Below are 21,100 nucleotides of genomic sequence, written 5' to 3'. Positions count from 1 at the left end.
GCCCGGCTCCGGCGGCGAGCAGCCTATGGCAAGTAGGTCATGTGACCATGACGCTATTTCCTGTCAGAGCGGAAGCCGAGACCTGTCAGCAAGTAGTCCGGGACTGGAAAAACAAATGCGGCCAGTGGCCGCATTTGTTACTGCGCCGGTACTTCGGACCATACCGTGTCCTCCGCCGCATCAGTGACTGTGATGTGCACACCACACTGTCGAGGGATTTTTGGAACGCGGCCTGTCGGCAGTGGTGCCTCGGAAAGCGGAGCGCCGTGCGTGCCAGCCCCGCGTTGCGCGTGAGCGCGAGGCAGGCACGAGGAGCGTAGAGCTACATGTCAGCAAACCGAGTTGTTGAGGAAAACCCCGCACCGCAAGTCTGGTCATTCAAGCGCGGAAGCGGATGTTGTCGGACGTTGGGTTCGAGCTGCCAGTGACTTCCCTTGGATCATCGACGCAAGGCCATTGAGCCTCCTTCAAGCGTGGAGGTGGCAGCCGTCAGACATTGGGTCTGTGCTGCCCTAGACTTGCCTTGAATCAACGACGCAGGCCTACTGCGATCGCCACTTTGCTGCCCCGGCTTCCTTGGATGGGCTGCATAGGCCTACGGTGTATCGGGGCGCCGTCGACGGGGCCTGGCTACGGTTTTCCTGCTGCAGCTGCCCCGTTCTTGGGGCAACTGACAGGAGTTCTTCAGCGTCTACCGTGCCCATCTCCGTTCCTCACCTCCTGGTGCTCTACTACCACTTCCCTGGACGCAACGCCAGCGACGCATCACAAGTGAACAACCCGCGTCTGTGCTGCCTGCAAGGCATTCCCGCTCCACCTGGGACGCTTTGTATCCGGTGAACTCTCTCCTTTTTATCTGTAGTGTTGTACGCGTGTCTAGTGTGTGTTTTCCTAGGTGTTTTCGTTTCTTTTATTGGCTCCTTTCCTTTAAAATATAAACACGGCTTCGTTTTGTTTTGTTTGATTCGTTTTTCTTCTTCGAACCTGCACGCGAAACCGTTCGCCTTCAGCGGTCGGGGACGAGCAACCCCAATTCGTGACAGTGGCGTTACTTACGAAGTTAAATCCGCCATCCAACACCCCTCAAGCCGCGGACGATGCAAGCTCACCGACGTTGTACACGCCGTCCGAATGAAACCCTACCACGGCCGCTCTGTTGATTGCTCTCCAGACTGATGGTGCTCCGTTTTGTGTTGTGCTCCTCCTCTACCAACCTAGCACACTATCTGTCAGCCCATAGCCCACCAGTATGCTCCTAGTCGGCCGCATCGAGGCGATGCTACAAACAAGGGGGGCAATGACACATGTCTTCCTTATGTAAGGAAGACGACGGGCACATGCTCGAGCCGCATTGCCATCGCCTGGTGCACGTTCCTGGCTCGACTGCCTGACCTCGGACTGCTTTTAGCCCTGCTCTCGTTGAGAAGCTTCGCCGAAGAAATCCCACCTTACATGTGGTGGAGGTGCGGGGTTTAACCTCTCGCCTTGGAACTCCGCACCCAAACGCTACCCTTCTGCTACCCCCTACCGCGATGCCTTCAAACCACCAAGCAGTACAAGTGAGCCCAGTCGCCGTCGCCTGTGCTGGTTCTTCCCGCCAGCTGGAGCCCGCTATCTACAGCGGCACGGACGACCATGATGTTGAGGATAGGCTCACATCGTGTGAGCGAGTGAGCGCATACAATAAGTGGGACGCGGAAACCAAGCTGAACAATGTGATTTTCTATGTGACGGGCGCGGCAAATCTGTGGTATCGGAACCACGAGGCGGACATTACATCATGGTTCGTTTACAAAACAAACTTCTGAGAGCTATTCGGCCGCACGGCTGTCAGAAAACTCCGTGCCGACCAGCGCTTGCGTGGGCGGCCGCAGCAGGTAGGAGAGAACTTCACGAGTTACATCGAGGATGTCATGGACCTGTGCAAGAGATTGAACGCACAGATGTCCGAAGCCGACAAGATCAGGCATATTCTCAAGGGAATTGATGACGATGCCTTTCAGATGTTGGCGCGAGACCTGCGCACCGTCGCCGAAGTCGTCACCCTATGTCAGAGCTTCGACGAACTACGCAAACAGAGGGCTCTGACACGCGAACACACCACGAGCGTCGACTCGCTTGCTGGCCTGAACGACGCAAGACACCAGTTATCGCTCCTGCCGCAAATCAAGGGCTTCACCCGTGAAGAACTTGCTCGCCAGCTCTCGCTTAGTTCAAGCCATCAAGAGCCATCACCACACATAACTCCGAATCTGAGGCACATCATTCAAAAACAGGTCGCTGGGGCTCTCCCGCAAGCCCCTCAGCCCACACCTCTCGCGGCCCCGCTGACATATGCGGAGGTTGTTGCGCGACCTCGACCACCTACCTATACTCCACATCCTGGTCCTGTTCGAGAGCCCGCTACTTTTATTCCACCGCCTGCTCCTCTGCGAACCTCCTGGGGCACGCCTGATAACATTCGACCGCCAGCTCAACTGGGCAACTCCTGGCGCACGCCTGACAACCGCCCGATCTCCTACTTCTGTGGCTTGCCAGGTGATGTGGCGCTGCTTTCCCGTCGACGCATGAATGCCTCACGGCCACCTCCTGAAGTTTCCGGTTACTGGTCCCAGCGACAGTATTCGCCTTCTGCTGAGCCGCCCATAAGCTGTTTTCTGTCTCCTGAGCGCACCGCCTTCTCTGGACGCCATTCGTCTTCTCCACGTCAGCGCTCCATCTCTCCGATGCCACGGCGTCCCTCGACCACTCAAGAGGCAAACTTGGTGCCGCAGTTACTGAGGCGAGAACTGCGCAGTCATTGAAATTTGAAAGGCCTGGTGTGTCTGCCGCTAATTTAATTGAAGTTTTTGCACAGGGCGTATCTGTGATGGCGCTTCTCGACACCGGTGCTGCGGTTTCTGTCATGGATGCAGCGCTATGCCGCTCTTTGAGGAAAGTGAAGACGCCCCGTTCTGGCCTGTCGTTACGAACTGCAAGTGCGCACCTCATCCAGCTGTTAGCAGCGTGTACTGCTCGAGTATTCATAGAAGACACTTTATATTTGGTCGAGTTCATCGTTCTGCCGTCATATTCGCATTCGATCATCTTGGGCTGGGACTTCCTATGGCACGACACGGTCTTCGACTGTGCTCGGGCTCAAGTAGCGCTCTCTACGCTGCCGAATCCCGTGCCAGAGACTGAAATTTGTGGTGCCCCTGTTTCTTCCAAAGCTTTTGTCGCCGACAGTACCGATATTCCTGCGTGCTCTTCCGTGATTGTTCCTCTCTCATGTGACTGTGTTCGCGATGCCAGTGTCATCTTCATGCCATCTGCTACTTTTCTACGCCGCCATTGTCTGCCGCTGCCTTATGCCCTGCTCACTTTATCCGCCGGCCTCAACGCACTGTGAATCTTAAACCAATTTTCCAGCCCCTTCGCACTGCGCCGCGGGGAATGCGTCGGAACCGTACAGCTATTCGGTTCTGTTTTCAACCACCCCGACGCTGCCGCAGAATCACCGCCGGTCTCCATGGACGCCCTCAGCACACCTACCCCTGCGCCTGCCACGTTGTCGACCGACTTGTTCTTTCGCTCTATTGACGCCACTCTTCCGTCAACTCAGCAAACCCAGCTTCTTGCGCTTCTCCTTCAATTGCCACCAACGTGATTTGGGGCGCACGACGACTGTCGAGTACCGCATTCACACCGTCACCCATGCCCCTCTGCGACAAAGCCCATATCATGTTTCCGCCACTGAACGACAAGTTATTGTATAACAGGTAGACACCATGCTTGAGAGCGGCGTTATTCAGCCTTCCACCAGCCCCTGGGTCTCACTGGTTGTCCTCGTCAAGAAGAAGGATGGCTCTGTTCGATTTTGCGTCGATTACCGCCGCATTAATAAGATCACACGCAAAGACGTCTACCCTTTTCCCCGTATTGATGACGCTCTGGACTGTCTACAAGACGCCGAGCTCTTTTCTTCCCTTGATTTGCGCTCTGGTTATTGGTAGGTCTCAATGGCAGCTGCAGATCGTGCCAAAACCGCGTTTGTGACCCCTGACGGCCTCTACGAGTTTAGCGTCATGCCTTTCGACCTCTGTAAAGCTTCTGCTCCTTTAGAGCGAATGATGGATACCGTTTTGCGTGGGCTCAAGGGGAAGACATGTTTGTGCTGCCTGGACGATATACTTATCTTTTCGCCCGACTTTCAAACGCATCTATGTCGCCTGAAGCACGCCTTGACATGCCTCAGAAACGCAAGCCTGCAGCTGAACTTAAAAAAATGCACCTTTGCTACCCGCGAACTGACAATTTTAGGTCACGCTTTGTCGAAAGATGGTGTACGCCCTGACGCTGCGAAACTTCGAGCCGTGATTGAGTTTCCCAAACCTTCCACCACTAGAGAACTTCGCAGCTTCCTAGGGCTCTGCTCTTATTTTAGGCGTTTCATTCGCACCTTTGCCTCAATTGCTGCCCCTTTGACTCAGCTGCTCGGGACCAATGTTGATTTTTCGGCTTGGTCACCTGCATGCGACGACGCCTACAACAACTTGCGTCGTTTCCTCACGGCACCGCCCATCTTGCGCCATTTAGACCTGGAGGCCCCCAGTGAAGTCTGCACGGATGCCAGTGATATTGGTCTTGGTGCAGTGCTCGCCTAGCGCAAATCTGGCTTCGATGGATATGACGTTTCCTATGATAGCCGTACACTTACCAAGGGTGTGCTGCGAAATCGACGCCCCTCTTCCGTCTCCTACCATCAGTGACCTGGCTTCTGAGCAGCGCAAGGATCTCTGGATTCGTCCTCTTCTCGACTTTCTCTCCGACCCATCGGCGGTTGCACCATCCCGTACCCTGCGCCACCAAGCTTCCCATTTTGATCAGAGATAACCTGCTTTATCGCTGTAATTATCATTCTGATAGACGAAAATGGCTCCTCGTCATACCTCGCCGCCTCCGGTCCTATATCTGTTCATGTTTTCACGCTGACTTGCAATGCTGTCACTCGGGCCTTTTCAAGACTTATACGCGCCTCCGCCTCCACAACTAATGGCGTAGCATGTATAATTTCGTTTTGAAATACGTACGCTCCTGCCTCTACTGGCAACGCCGCAAGCAACCCACCAACCGTATTGCTGGCGAGTTGCAGCCGCTATCTTGTCCGCCTCGCCCTTTCGACCACGTTGGCATTGATTTATATGGCCCCTCCCGTATACTGCTTCTGGCAAACGATGGGTCATTGTTGCCGTCGATCTCCTCACGAGGTATGCTGAAACCGCCACGCTCTCTGCTGCCACGGCACAGGATGTGGCATCCTTTCTTCTGCGTCGATTCATCCTTCGACACGGTGACCCTCCTGAATTCCTCAGCGACGGAGGCCGCGCCTTCCTATCTGACGTCATCAAAGCTCTTCAGCGTGAGTGCAACATCATTGCCGCGAATCGGGGTGACGCGTACCCGACACCTTGAGGGAAACGCTTTCCCGTGCAGGTTCGATGAAAAGAACAAACGAATCAAACTAAACAAAACGAAGCCGTGTTTATATTTTAAAGGAAAGGAGCCAATAAAAGAAACTGAAACACCAAGGAAAACACACACTAGACACGCGTACAACACTACGGATAAAAAGGAGAGAGTTCACCAGGTACAAAGCGGCCCAGGTGGAGCAGGAATGCCTTGCAGGCAGCGCAGACGCGGGTTGTAGACTTGCGATGCGTTGCTGGCGTTGCGTCCAGGGAAGCGGTGGTACAGCACCACGAGGTGAGGAACGGAGATGGACACGGGAGACGCTGACGAACTCCTGTCAGCCGCCCCCACGAACTGGGCAGCTGCAGCAGGAGAACTGTAGCCAGGTCTTGGCGACGGCGTTCCACAAACACCGTAGGCTTGTGCAGCCTACCCCAGGAAGCCTTGACATCAAGGACCCGCAATCCTTCTGCTGCCTCTTCCGACCTCGAAAGGGACGCAATAGGCCTGCGTCGTTGATTCAAGGGAAGTGCGCGGCGGCACAGACCCGAAGTCTGACGGCTGCCACCTCGACGCTTGAATGGGGCTCAATGGTCTTGCGTTGATGATCCAAGGGAAGTCACTGGCAGCTGGGACGCGACGTCCGACAGCTGCCACTTCCACGCTTGAATGGGGCTCAATGGTCTTGCGTCGATGATTCAAGGGAAATCACTGGAAGCTCGGACCCAACGTCCGACAGCTGCCACTTCCACGCTTGAATGGCAATACCTGCACTCCGGTGTCTTCCTCTACACCTCGGTTTGCTGACACGTAAGCTCTCCGCTCCTCGTGCATGCCTCGCGCACACCATTTGCAGGCGCACACGCGCAACGCGCGGCTGGCACGCACGGCGCTCCGTTGTCCGACGCACCACTGCCGACACGCCGCGTTCCAAAAATCCCTCGACAGATTGGTTTGCACTTCACATATGCCCCCCTTCCCCTTCGGAAAAGTGTTTTCACAGAAAAAACTGCCGTTGGTGCACACAACACTTGTGTTCATGTGGTTAACATACAGGTTAGATTTGGCTGAAGTCCACGAGGGCACTGTACATAGTCACACATGGAGGCACTTGGAAACGCGCACAAAGGAAACATGAGGTCAAACATTATACATCTTTCAAAATGCAAAATACAAAACCATAAAAAACATCAAGCATCAACTTTAAACACATCTATACCATACAGGTGAATATGTACACACCGAACAATCCACAACCGGAGAACGAAGGAAGAAGAAAAACAAACCATAAGCTCTACTACAGTGCATTTGCACAGATTACAAGCACCGGATAGTAGCACTGTGTGTACATTGGGCATCACCCTATGGCAATTTACAACTGATATCTTACACACCAGACTCTTCGGACGAACGCTCTTCGTACCGTTTGAGCATATTGGCGTGGAATAGCTTCTTAGTGCGGCCCAAATCAATCCAATAATCCACATCATTCTTTTTGCCAGAAACCATAAATGGACCTTTCCATTGCATCAGAAGTTTATTGTGGCTAGTCGGCAAAAGAATGAGGGCGCGATCTCCAACTTTTGATACCATTTCTTGCCTTTCCTGTCACAATATCTCTTCTGTGATTTTTGGGCGCACAACAAATTTTGATGTGCCGCACTCACAGTTTGCTCGAGGCGTTCTCTTAGAGAAATAACGTACCAATATGTCTACATGTCTTCTTCCAGCTCTTCCCTTTTCCAGAGCTCTGTGAGGACTCCGAGCGGTCCTCGCACTAGTCGTCCGAATATCAACTCAAAAGGAGAAAACCCTAGACTTGCTTGCGGCACCTCTCGGTATGCAAACAGAAGTCGAGCGAAATAGTGATCCATGTTTTGCGCCGCTCTTGACTGAGCTTCCGCACCATCTGCTTGAGTGTGCCATTAAATTTCTCCACGATCCCATAGCACATTGGATGGTAAGGGGTCATGGAAAGATGTTTCACCGCCAAGAGATCATTGAGCTCTCTCATCATTTCCGAAGAGAAACAGGAGCCCTGGTCACAGAGTATCTCTCTCTGAAAACCTATTCTTGAAAACATCTCCACCAAACCTTCTGCCACGGTTGCTGAATCTACTTATGGCAGAGCCACGGCGTCGGCATACCGCGTGGCGAAATGGACGAGCGTAAGGATATACCTATTCCCTTTCACCGATGTGGGCGACAGCGGACTGATAATACCGACAGGGACCCTATGAAAATGAGTGTCGATAAGAGGCACGCGTCCCAGCGGGGCCTTCCCTACTTTGGGCTTCGGACACGTCCTTTGACAGGTGTCGCACGACCTAACATATATTTTAATCTCTTCCTGCACTTCTGGCCAGTAGAATTCTTCCAGAACTCGGTCTATAGTCTTCCTAATGCCCTGATGACCCGCCAACTGGCTATCGTGGGCAAGCCTTAGCACCTGCGATCTGCAAGACTTTGGGAGTACTACCTGTCGAACCTCTCTGCCAGAGGCGAGATGATACAGGCGGTACAGCAAACCCTTTTCGACAGAATACGAGTGCGAACTGCTGTGCTTACCATGGAATACGTTTCCTATTTTCAGCCAACACGACTTCAATGAACCATCCTCTCATTGCTCTTTTTCTAACTCCTCGTTGGTGAACTGCATGGGACCGACGATTAAAGCAGTATTTACCCTACTTTTTCCAGAAGCTTCCATTCCAGCCAGGACCACTTTTGGGCCCTCGCCCTCACCGTTTTCGCAGGCAACGTCGTCATTGACTATAGAAGGACGTAATTTAGCTACGTGCCTTGATTTCTTCCAATTAATATCTGAATTTGACGGCTCACGGGCCTGTCGTATATTTCCAATTATGACATCGTACAATGGGGTCTCCATGCACTTCACCAGGGCCGTTCCAGTGAAATAAGGGGAAGCCATTTAGACTTCTGCTACGGGAACTTGCAGACTACTGCCATCAACAAGGAATGCCGTAGATCTCGAACCGGTGAGAGCTGAGTCAGGAAATAGGGCCCTCCGCACAACCACCGTATTACTACCCATATCCCGTAAAACACGTTCGGGTAGGCCACGGAGCTCTCCGTCTAGGACAGGCATGTGTTGCGCATCTGCAGGATTTTTCCGGACAAGTCCGACCACCACTTTATCCTTAGCTGATTCAAGCATATCTGATGTTGTGTACATCGCTTCAGGCGCAACACTCGCTGGCTTAACACAACAGAACGACTGCTTTTTATTTTCCTGCTTTCTTGAGCAAGAACTTACTTCATGCTTTGTTTTCCGGCCATTAACGCAATAAAGCTGTTATGGCTTTGAGCGAGAGTCGGCAGCCTTACGGCCTAAACGATTACAAATTAGGCACCTTACTGACTGCCTATTTGATGTAGCATCCTTCTGTTTCGAAATGCCCACCTCGAACAGATCTTTGAACACAGACAAGTTTCTTTGTCGCTGGGCCTCTAGAAAGTTGTCTGCTGCCTCAGCCATTTTGTCCAGCGTCTTGCATTCTCTTTCCCGAAGGAAAATCACCAGACGACTATGGCAGTTCCTCATGAGCTGTTCGGCCACCACCAAGTCACGTAAATCATTGTACGTTGTGGCCGTTCCCGATATCTCGACCCATCGATAGAAACGACTGAGCAAGCGCACTGCGTATTGCTTGCCTGTTTCTTCATCAAGCGGCTTACTTTCACGAAACCTTTCGCGATAACCCTCTGCTGTGAAACGAAAATGTTGGAGCAGGGCTAGCTTTGCCTTATCGTAATCCATTGAATCTGCTGGAGATAGTCGACCGAACACACGGAGAGCCTCCCCAGTCAAAAACATACTTAGTGCTGTTGTCCATTTTTACTCAGGCCAGCTTTGCCCCACTGCGATACGCTCAAGACGTTTGAGGTAAGCATCTAAGTCATCCCTGCGATCGTCGAAAGGCGGGATCAATTTGTGTGGGCCAACCGCTTCTGAGGGCCCCGGTGCAGGTTCTCGATTACCCCCACCAGCTTCTGCGAGCCTTGATTGGAGCTGCAATCTCCGCTCTTCAGCCTCTGCTAGCGACTTTGCATGCTCGCGTTCGGCTTCGCGTGCAGCGCGTTGGGCTTTTGCTCGGCCTTTTCGTGCTCGCGTTCGGCTTCTGCTTGAGCCTTGGCATGCTCGCGTTCTGCTGCACGTGCAGCGCGTTCCTTCTCCTACTCGGCGGAAACCCACGAACGCAGCTCGCATCCCTCAACCCCATTTTTCGCCTAATTCAACCAACTTCTTTAGCGTTGCCGTCTACGAACCACGGATTGGGACAAGTTCAGGCAACTTCGCGACAAAACAGCTCCAAAGGAGATCTCTAACCTTAGCGACTGGGTTATCTCCCTGAATGAAGATGTCAGCTCCACTAGCGTTGTGGTGCCAGTTGAGGAGGAGGAGCAGATTGCAGACTCAAAACTGTTACACCTGTGGCAGGCACAAAAAGGCCTCCAAAAACGCTGGAAGAAGCAAAAACACAACAAGCGACTACGCAAAAAGATCGCTGAAATCGAGAGGCGAATCGAGGAACATACACTTACTCTCCAAAAACAACAATGGAACCAAATATGTGAAAGCGTCAATGGGCAGCTCGGAAATAAGAAGACATGGCATCTTCTAAGACACCTGCTCGACCCAGAACAAACACGTCCCGTGCAACAAAGTCAACTGTACAGACTCATACATAAATATGAGGGTACAACTGACGACCTAATCAGAGAGCTAGCAGAACGTTATCTAAATACGGATGATGGTACCACTCAACCAGACTATCGGGGGACTCCTAATCCAAATTTAGACGCAGACATCACAGACGCAGAGGTCTGGTACGCAATTGGAAAACTGCGGACAACATCTGCGGCAGGACCAGACAAAGTAACAAATAAGACTCTCAGGAACTTAGACGCAACGTCGATCGCGGCGGTTACAGACCTTATGAACAAATACTGGCATGCAGGCAACATACCACCAGAGTGGAAACATGCGAAAATCACTTTTATTCCTAAAGCGGGTAAGAAACTCAGCACTGAGAATCTACGCCCAATTTCATTAACATCATGCCTAGGCAAACTCATGGAGCATGTCATCCTCAATAGGCTCCAAAACTATGCGGAGGACATGAACCTCCTGCCTGAAACAATGTTAGGATTCAGGGCCCAACTATCTACCCAGGACATACTCTTGCAGCTAAACATGGACATAATTGAAGCTGACGAGGGAACAGGAACGAAAGCAATATTGGGTTTACACCTTGTTAAAGCTTTCGACAACGTCACCCACAAAGCCATTTTGACAAACTTGTCAGAAATCAACCCCGGAGAAAGGACGTACAACTACATCCGATCCTTCCTCACTAATAGAACAGCAGTGATAACGGTCGGAACAATAGAGTCTGCCCCAATCACACTAGGAAGTAAAGGAACGCCACAGGGCTCCGTCCTGTCCCCTTTCCTTTTTAACCTCTCCCTTATCAAAATTCCCCCCAAACTGGCACAAATACCAGACCTACATCACACGTTCTATGCAGATGACATCACACTTTGGGTAACCAAAGGATGCGAAGGCTACATAGAAGACACACTCCAAGCAGCAGTGGACATCATTGAGGCATGCGCATGGGAATCCGGCCTCACTTGTTCTGAGCAAAAATCTGAACTCTTCGTGATCCGTCGTAAACAAAGAGGTAGGCGTACTACGACATCCCCCCCGCAAATAAACGTCTATGTTAATGGACGATCTGTCAAAGAGGTACAGACCATGAGAATACTGGGGTTGTATTTACAAACAAATGGAAAGAATACTGACACACTAACTAAGCTAAAACGCACGGTAGAAGCGACGGCGCGATTAATCCGCCGCATAGCTAACCGCAGACAAGGGGTGAGGGAAAGAGATTTATGCCGACTAGTGCAGGCCTTTGCGCTAAGCAGGATACTCTATGCCACCCCTTATCTCAAATTTTCGAAAGCAGAAAAGGACAAATTGGATAGTATGATACGGCAGGCCTATAAGGCTGCGTTAGGACTCCCACTAAATGCCTCAACCGAAAGGCTTATGAGGTTAGGAATACATAACACCTACAATGAACTGAAAGAAGCCCATTTAATGGCTCAAACAGCGCGATTAGCCAATTCCAGAACTGGCAGGAGTATTCTTACCAGGCTCGGAATTAACTTTCAACCTACGAATAATGATGCTAAAGTAGACTTACCCCGCGTCTATAGGACGGCCCTACTAATCAAACCACTCCCCAAAAACATGCACCCCTTACACCATGAGGGTAGAAGACAAGCAAGAGCCAAAGCCTTACATAAGAAATACAGACAGTGCGCTGGAACACTTTATGTAGATGCGGCAGAATACAAAAATACTAATGCCTTTGCAATTGTGGTTGTGAACGAGAATGGTGACCACATCGTCTCGGCGACAATCAAATCGAAATCCTCTGAAACGGCAGAAGAGGCGGCTATAGCCCTCGCCCTAGCGCATACCCAAGGGAGCATCATCTTCAGCGATTCCAAAATGGGTATCAATAATTTCGCTAAAGGGCGAATTACAAACACCTCCCTTAGAATCCTTAACGCAACCAAATTCTCACCAAATTATTCCGAATTGATATGGGTCCCAGCCCATTCGGGGAATCCGGGGAACGAGGCAGCCCACAATAAAGCCCGAGGTTTCGTCGACCGGGCAGTGGATGAGTCTGGCTCCCTGAATTTCACGAAGGACTCCATGATCACATATCATGATCTCACCAATCATTTTAAACTAGAGAGGAGAATTTTCCCCCCTCCAGACAAAAGACTTACTAAAGAACAAGAGGTTACGTGGCGTCGTCTACAGACGAGATCGATACGCACCCCATCACTCCTCGCGCACATTTATCCAGATCTTTACAACCCAAACTGCAAACACTGTGGCCAACGTGCTACCTACGATCACATCCTGTGGGACTGCAAAATAGAGCCACCTCCGGGTGATCTAGTTACAGCTCCTTCTCTCGAGCGGTGGGAGACCGTGCTGGCTAGTTCTGACCCCAGAACGCAAGTTTTGGCGGTGGAGTGGGCAGACATAGTCGTCGAGGGCTATGTACTCTCGACAACTTAACGCGACCTCTTTCCAAGCTCTTCCCGGCGAATAAAATGTTTTACAATAACAATCTCTCTTTACAGACTCCCGAAAGGGAAAAATAAAAACACGACTTCGTCCTGTCGCGCGGACGCCAAATTGTTGCGAATCGGGGTGACGCGTCCCCGACACCTGGAGGGGAATGCTTTCGCGTGCAGGTTCGATGAAAAGAACAAACGAATCAAACAAAACAAAACGAAGCCGTGCTTATATTTTAAATGAAAGGAGCCAATAAAAGAAACGGAAACACCAAGGAAAACACACACTAGACACGCGTACAACACTACGGATAAAATGGAGAGAGTTCACCGGGTACAATGCGTCCCAGGTGGAGCAGGAATGCCTTGCAGGGAGCGCAGACGCGGGTTGTCGATTTGCGATGCGTCGCTGGCGTTGCGTCCAGGGAAGCGGTGGTACAGCACCAGGAGGTGAGGAACGTAGATGGACATGGGAGACGCTGACGAACTCCTGTCAGCCGCCCCCAAGAACTGGGCAGCTGCAGCAGGAAAACTTTAGCCATGTCTTGGCGACGGCGTTCCACAAACAGCGTAATTTGTTTCGGCTAAGTGGGGTTGGATAATGAAATTCACTTTGTTTTTTTCTGGCCATTGGCGATATCACTGATGAAAAACGGGCGAAATAAATATCTATATAGTATATTTAAAGGCATATTTTTTCACGAACCATAGGAAATTAAGCAGTCAATTATCATAAAGATGTGTAATAATAATCGTAATAAATTGTTTACAATGTCTAATAATGACAGTAATAATATTACTTTTATTGTCACAGCTTCTTGTGATACATACAGACTCGGGTCTGTCAAAGCCAAGAGGAGGCTTGCTGGACTAGGCGCGGCAACATCGGCAAGCGAGAATTCAAAACAATAAACATATGATAAATGTACATACACTGAAATACAGATACTAAATAAAATACATACAATAAAATTGAAAACACTGCAGAAATCACATGTTCCCTTGATCATTGTGCCCAAAAACATCACAGATTCCAACATCCGTTTTAATTTCGTTTTAGACGTACCGGACAACACTGGGATGGGGAAGACAACTGAATACGTATTATAGGGACATATACACCTCATCTTGCTTCGTCGTACCTGGTTGAGCATTTAAGAGCAGTGTAGCGCTGACCTTTCTGGCAGCAAGTGATTTAGATCTGAAGGCAGGATTCCAAAGGCGTCGCAGAATAAATGTTTCAAGAAAAAAAAAAGTGGTAATGGCGCAAGAAACGAGGACACGGAAGACACAGAAAAACAGGAATGACGCGAACTTGCAACTCGGGCTTATTGCGCCAAGGCTGCCTTTTTGTACTACAACCAAGCCGTATCAATAAATGCATCAACGTTGTACATATCAATCGCAATTTCATGCATGCATGCTTTCATGATATGTACAACGTTGATTAATTTGTTGAAACGGCTTAGTTGTAGTACAAAAAGGTAGGCTTGGTGCAATAAACCCCACTTCCAAGTTGGCGTCAGTCCTGTGTTTTGTGTACCTTCCGTGTCCTCGTTTCTTGCGTCATTACCAGTTTTTTTTTCTTTCAACAAGACCCAACTCTCCCAAACTAGAGTTTTACTTCAGAATAAATGTTTGTTTATATAAACTTTGAAAGAACGCAAGAGCAAGAAAATTAAACAAACTTACTTGAGAGGGAAATGGATGTTCATAGGCTATGCTTTCGACATGCTTTTTAAAAGGGCATCTGTACGATCACGCCACCTTTGCGAACAGTGCGCAAAAACTGTGACGCCATACATTATAACACTGTATACAAGTGGATGCGTGCTTGTGTTTTTTACCGACACAGAAGAAAAAGATTTAATTCTGAACAATAACCATGTAGTGCTATGTAATCTGCTACAAGTATATGTCATTCGAGTATGCCACGAGAGATCACTATCAAAGAAAACCCCAGATATTCTGTACAATGGATACTTTCAATTGGAGTGGAGCTTCAACCTTCATCGTTATGGAAGTGCGAAAAAACAGATTCAGTCAGTCTAGTTGTCTTCAAGTAGTTTCTAAAACGTACAAATTTTGTTTTTTGCTGGTTTATCAAAAGATCATCAAAGTATGCCAGTTCATTGCATTACAGATATTTTCTTGTAGTAAAGCAACCGGAGTTTTTGAGGAAATTTGCATTTTTAGTATAGGCATATCACCGTTGTTTTGAAAGACCAGGGAGTTTGTTCATGATGCGGCGAACTTATTTATAAACAGAGTGAAAAGTAAAGGTTAGAGAACGGATCCCTGCGGAACACCATCCATCAACATTGACGGCTGCCAACGGCTGTGGCGCTACCAGGGGCTGCAATTTGGGAGCGATGTTATACAAAACTTTTAAAAGTTCATGAAATGAACCTCGAAATACAAACAGGTATAATTTTCCAGTAATATTCTGTGCTTCACCGCGTCAGAAGCTTTCGCGAAATATATACTCAGGCAGCAGGCTTTCAGATTGATATCAAAAGCTGTATAAAATTCATCTGAATTTTTCTGGAAGTGAAATAGTTCCCCGGCCTTCATTGAAGCCGAACTCTCGGTCAGACAGAAAAGTTTATCAAAAATGATGTCATGCACTCTAGCATAAAATTTTGTAAAATCTGAGAAAGTATTGGCAAAACGGATATGGACGTACAGCTAAAAAAATTCTCTCTCTTGCCACCCTTGTATACTGGTCTCACAATCGCCGTTTTTAGCATACTTAGTATTGTAACAGTCTCTAAGAATCCGTTAAAGATAGACGGGAGGATGTTGTTCAGAACTTCATAATTTCTCTGAAGCAGAGACACTGCAGTACCATCAAGAGCAGGTGATTTATTACGTTTGAATCTGAAGTATGCGCGCTAGGTTACCTGCCGACAGTTTCGGTAAAAAGGATAATGCAGATAAGGCACGTGTCAGTGAATATCTATCTTTCGGCAAGGATGAACAAGACTAAGACACACGTACGAAGTGCTTATTGAACAATACAGCTGGTTGCTGAGGATCATACCTAAACATATGTTGAGAAGACTCAATCCCGTGAACACCTCTCAAATTATTAATCAGTGACCAAGTTTTGGCGGGGCTTCTGGCAGCTTGTCTAAACTGCTCACGGTAGTATTGCCGTTTAGCCGAACGAATAAGAACAACCATTCTGTTTCTTGCGGCTCTGTATTCGGTGCGCAGTTCAAGATTTTTAGGGGAGCGTTTACATCGCTTCCACAGGCAATCCCTGTGCATAATTGCATGCAAAACAGCTGAATTAAACCAGAAAAGATTATTTCTTTGTTTTTTGCGGATTACCTTCATAAAAGCTTGTTCAAACATCCTTAATAATTGGCAGAACAAAGAATCAGGAGGATTAGACCTAATGCCTGCCAGTTGAAGTTACTAATTAGATTATCTATTTTGGACTGACTCATTATAGTTAAGTGCAAGTTATTTTGAGCAGTGTTAGAAGCTGGCAGCCCTTGGTTCTTAAAGGTAGTGCGGGTCAAAAAATTGGCACTCTGTCAAATAATGATCGCCAATATGCTCCGTAATGACAACTGAGAAAAGGTTGCAGTTTGGAGCTTGTATGTGTATATAATCTAGACAAGACTGGACGAATCTATCACCCAGCACTTCCTGCCGAGACTGTTCGTTGATAATATTTTTAACGCCCGCTATCTGAAAAAAACGCTAGAATAGGCCACCAATGTTTTTGCGGGACATAATGTATCTGTAGTTTTGTCACCTACTATGCAAAATGGATCAATTTTACAATTTGGCTGCAAGATAATTTCCAATTTTTGCAAGAAACGGCTGGCGCTGGATGGTGGTGTCTGGCAAATTTCCATAAAACTCCAGCAATATCTCATTGGAGCCAAGTTCCAATGCTATGCATCTGTTCCAATATACTGTAGCGCAGCAAAAGACGAGGACACAAGAGACGAGAGACGAACACCACGAGCGTGGGCAAAATATATATATCAATTCTGGAATAGTAAACGTGTCGCGGGCATAGACAGAAATCTCACCCCCTCTGCGCGAAGAACGAGTCGCGAACGTTGGATGCTAACCATTGTGTGTAAAAAACCTAGGCAATAATCTTGAAAATTCTTGCCTATATTAATTATAATGCTTTATTCATTGGTATTTTACAGACCCATTTCCAGCCCGCTTAAGCAATCAAAGTTGCCTCGTCCGCGTACTTGTGTGTAGTTTTTTAATTAACGCAGGAATATATTGCGAGTAATAAACTTTGATAGAAAACATTATTGCTTTTTTCTAGTTGCCTGTCTGGTAAGAAATGTGTTGGCGCGCCTTGTGACATGCATTTACTTGCTTCCCTAAAAAAGCAAAATAAATGTGGCTTTTCTTTACAGCCACAGTTTTGAAGCGCTTCATCTTTGGTGCAGTGAGCGAGAAAAACGCTTATAGAATACAATAAATCGCAGTTACTTGGGTGGGCCCTCATTCCACGAGCGCGTTGGCTTTTGCCACCGTGCTTGCCCGGTTGATGTTGAACCAGTTCCGGATGTGAGCTGCAACTGCCGTTTTGATGATCATGATGATGTACTCAGGCTTAATGGCAAATACCCACGGCGGCGGATTGGCCAGGGTGCATAGCCTTTCGGCCACTGCCACTACTTGAATCTCATCGCGTGTCCACAAGCACCACGCGCAGTCGAAGAAGAAGAAATCGTCTTTGTGTCGTACATGTTTGTTCAGAAGCTGCCGTTTTTGGGTCCACCTATTTCCCATGTCGTTGCCGGAAGCCAAGACTCCCATAGGCCTCCAGCGGACCTCCTCTGGCGTCGCTGTGGCTGCGGGACGTGATGGGGGCGCCGCGTCCGTGGCTCTCACCAGCCAGGATCCTACGCTGTCTCCCTCCACGCCTCGGCCTGCGGCAGGGCAGAAAACAAATACGCAAAGGGATCGGACACAGCGAGGCCTTCGCCCTGCCTCTGGCAAAACCAAGAGGACGCCGGCCGTGGAGCAGTGCCCGTCGCCGACGTCAACGCAGGCACCTTCTGCCGCCGCGTCGTCCACAGCAGGCAAGGCCTTGTCGACGCCTCAGGAGGTCAAGTCCACTGGAAAGAAGCCATCGGCATATGCGTCTTCACGTGCCTCGCTGGATTTGTCTGTCGCTGGACCCACTTCGGTAAGTGCAACATTTTACGTTCGCCAAATCCTCAGCGGTGTTCAATTTCTGAGCGTCCAGAGAATTTTGAAGCTCTATTATTCCGTTCCAACACAGAACCTGTACTCCGTTCCATACATCATGTGCAACGCTGTCAAGGCTACGGAAGTAGTCCGCAAAACAAAATAAAGAGAGATGTATCACTCCGCGCTGTTCTGTGGCCGTGTGGTCTAACGCGTCGCCCCGGAGTGTCAACAGGCAGCAATGGGGGGTGCATGGGTTCTAATCCCGCGTGGTGAAACTTTTTATGCGAAGCATACTACTTTAGCTACCACTTCAGCCCTTCACCGTGGTTATGCGCCTCCAAATCACGTGATACATGACGTCACACCACGTGACACGATGACGTCACGACAGTAGAGAAACGGGGGCCCATCGCGCGCCGTCGCTGTGGTTGTGCGCCTCCAAATCACGTGATACATGACGTCACACCACGTGACACGATGACGTCACAACAGTGGAGAAACGGGGGCCCACCTCGCGCCGTCGCTGTGGTTGTGCGCCTCCAAATTACGTGACACGATGATGCCACACCACGTGATACATGACGTCACACCACGTGACACGATGACGTCACGACAGTGGAGAAACGGGGGCCCACCTCGCGCCGTCGCTGTGGTTGTGCGCCTCCAAATTACGCGACATGATGATGCTTCGCATTCTCCAGGCTTAACCAAGTTAAGCCTCAGCCATTTTTTTTTCTCGCACATTTTTTTTTTTCATTTTTTTTTCATCGCAAGTTTCATTTCGCGTGACTTGACAGAGAAATCTTGTTCTGTTCACAATCGCTTGAATATTATGCCATGTTCTCAAAAAAACTGTATGCATCTGTTCATTTGATGCATACCGCGTTAATGTGAACTGTCTGAAATTCGTTGTCAGTGAGCTCGCACCGGCTTTTGGTCAGCAGTGGCGGTTTTCTTCCCGATTGTGCAGCATTGTGACTATACATTTTAGATGCAAGCTAGAGATCTGAGCGAAAGATGACGTCCATTCGTCGGGTTTAATTAATCAGCACAGTGGTCAGTGCTCCGCCGTGGCCCGATTAACAAGTGGCCGTCTGCAACTTTCGATTTCGCTGTTGCCGAGGGACCCACTCTTTTGTGGGCCTCTCTTAAGTTATCTGGCATGTTATGAATTGTTCTGAGCAACCGGTTAGCGGCTGATCCAGTCTTCGCCAAGAGTCTGGGACCGACTGTGGCACTGTGCTTTAGAGTAGCCCGAAGGACTTGGCGAGAGCAGTTATTAAGGCGAAAGCCTTTAATGTCGCATCGTTGTAAGCAGCAGTTTACGACAGAAATGTCACGCGTTTCAGTTGGTCGAAACGGTCGTGACGTCACAGCGCGCCAATTTCAAACGGGACCAATTGTACTTTGGCTAGTAACCAATTGAAGGGATCATATAGTGATGCTCCAAGTAAGTGGGACTGAGCTTAGTTAATTGCTTAATTGCTCAATTAGCCTAATCAACTTTTCAAGTCAGGCCATATAAATAAATAAAACCGAGTAGGAAATTGGTCGAGCTCGGGAATCGAACCCCGGTCTTCGGAGTGCGAGACGAGCATGCTATCCACTCCGCCATGCCAGCTCGATGGTTTGGAATGAACAAAGGCGCGTCTAGTGAATACGGTGTCTTCGCTCACTGCCATCCTCCTCTCTTCCCTTCCGGCGAGGATTAGGTGTCCACCGAGATATGCGAGAGATACATTTCCTTTCCTCAAAAACCAATTTACCGTCGAGCGAGGCGTAGAACCGAATGGGCGATGGCGTTCTATGGACTCCCTGGCAGCGTTGTAAGACGCTGTCACGTTCCACTCTTAGAGGCGAAGCTTAACATCTTAACCACACATCAGTGACCGCACTTTAGGTCAAAAAAAGTGCACCCCCCCACTGAATTTTGACGGGTGTCCACCGAGATATGTGAGACAGTTACTGCGTAATTTCCTTTCCTCAAATACAATTTTCATTTCCTTCATTACGGGCCGTCTTTGTCTTTCTTCTTTCACTCCCGCTTCCTCCCTTCCTCTACGGTGCGGTTCAGGTGTCCACCGAGATGACAGAGAATTACTGCGCCATTTCCTTTCCTCAAAAACCTTTGCTTTCAAACGGCCAGGCATCGCACCGAACGGGTGGTGGCGTTCCGTGGACTCCCTCGCAGCGCTACAACACGCTGTCGCGTACCACTCCTAAAGACGAAGATTAAGCGTCATTAATTAGCAGTTATTCAGTATTCAGGCATTAATCAGTAATTAACTATTAAATAGTGATTTCTCATTACTTAGTAATTAGTACTCATTACATGTGACGCCACCAGTGCCACAGAAGCAGTCAAAGTGGTGCGGAAAACGCTTTCGCCTTTACGCACTTGAGACAGTCAAAGTTCCCCCTGAATTTTTTTTTTACTGATAGCAAAGTTGAGAAGCAAGATGTCTGTTAATTTAGAATGCTGGTTTAGAATTTAGAATACAAACTTAAAGCTATCCAAACATGACATAAACGCTTTGGATGCTTTGATTCGCAAGGCATTCAAAGTAGCACTTCATCTTCCTCTCAACACACCCACAGACAGATTACTAGGCTTGGGCCTCCACAACACGATCGGGGAACTGGTGGAGGCCCACCGACAGGCCCAATACATCAGGCTCACAAAAACCTCCTCAGGTCGGTATATCCTGGACTCCCTCGGAATCAGAATACCTGCCAACGACCCAACCTTCCTCGCCATCCCACGATCCCTTCACCGGGAGCTCCTCATCAGGCCGCTCCCGAGGAACATGCACCCGTCCAACCATGAGCAGCGCCGCAGAGCCCGTGCGAAGGCACTCCATCGAGCGTACGTCTCCGAGCCGGACGCCGTATGGGTGGACCCTGCCTGCACGGGTGATGAAGCGACAGCAGCTGTGGTGGACTCCTCTTTACCTGCCCTCATCACACTACCTCTCCCTCCCGACACCTCCCCAGAGGCTGCAGAGAGAGCCGCCATTGCACTCGCAATCACCCGCGCGGAAGTCCGGTACATTTTCAGTGATTCAAAAACTGCGATTCTAAATTTTGCTCGAGGCCGAATCCATGTCCCTGCTTTTGGCATACTGGACTCGCGCGATGCACCCCCGCCCCGCCAAGTGGAGCTGATATGGGTGCCTGCGCACTCCGGGAATCCCGGAAACGAGGCCGCCAACCTTTTAGCCCGACGTTCTTTAAACCAGGCTCAGGTGGCCTCGGATGCGGGATTCACGAAGGAGCGCATGCACTCATTCAGTGAGCTGACCCAGGTATACAGAGCCTCACGCCAGCTCTACCC

Source organism: Amblyomma mixtum, chromosome 8 (assembly GCF_055824585.1).
Source record: "Amblyomma mixtum isolate Tamu chromosome 8, ASM5582458v1, whole genome shotgun sequence".
NCBI classification, from domain to species: domain Eukaryota; kingdom Metazoa; phylum Arthropoda; class Arachnida; order Ixodida; family Ixodidae; genus Amblyomma; species Amblyomma mixtum.
Note: the sequence above shows the minus strand (reverse complement) of the source record.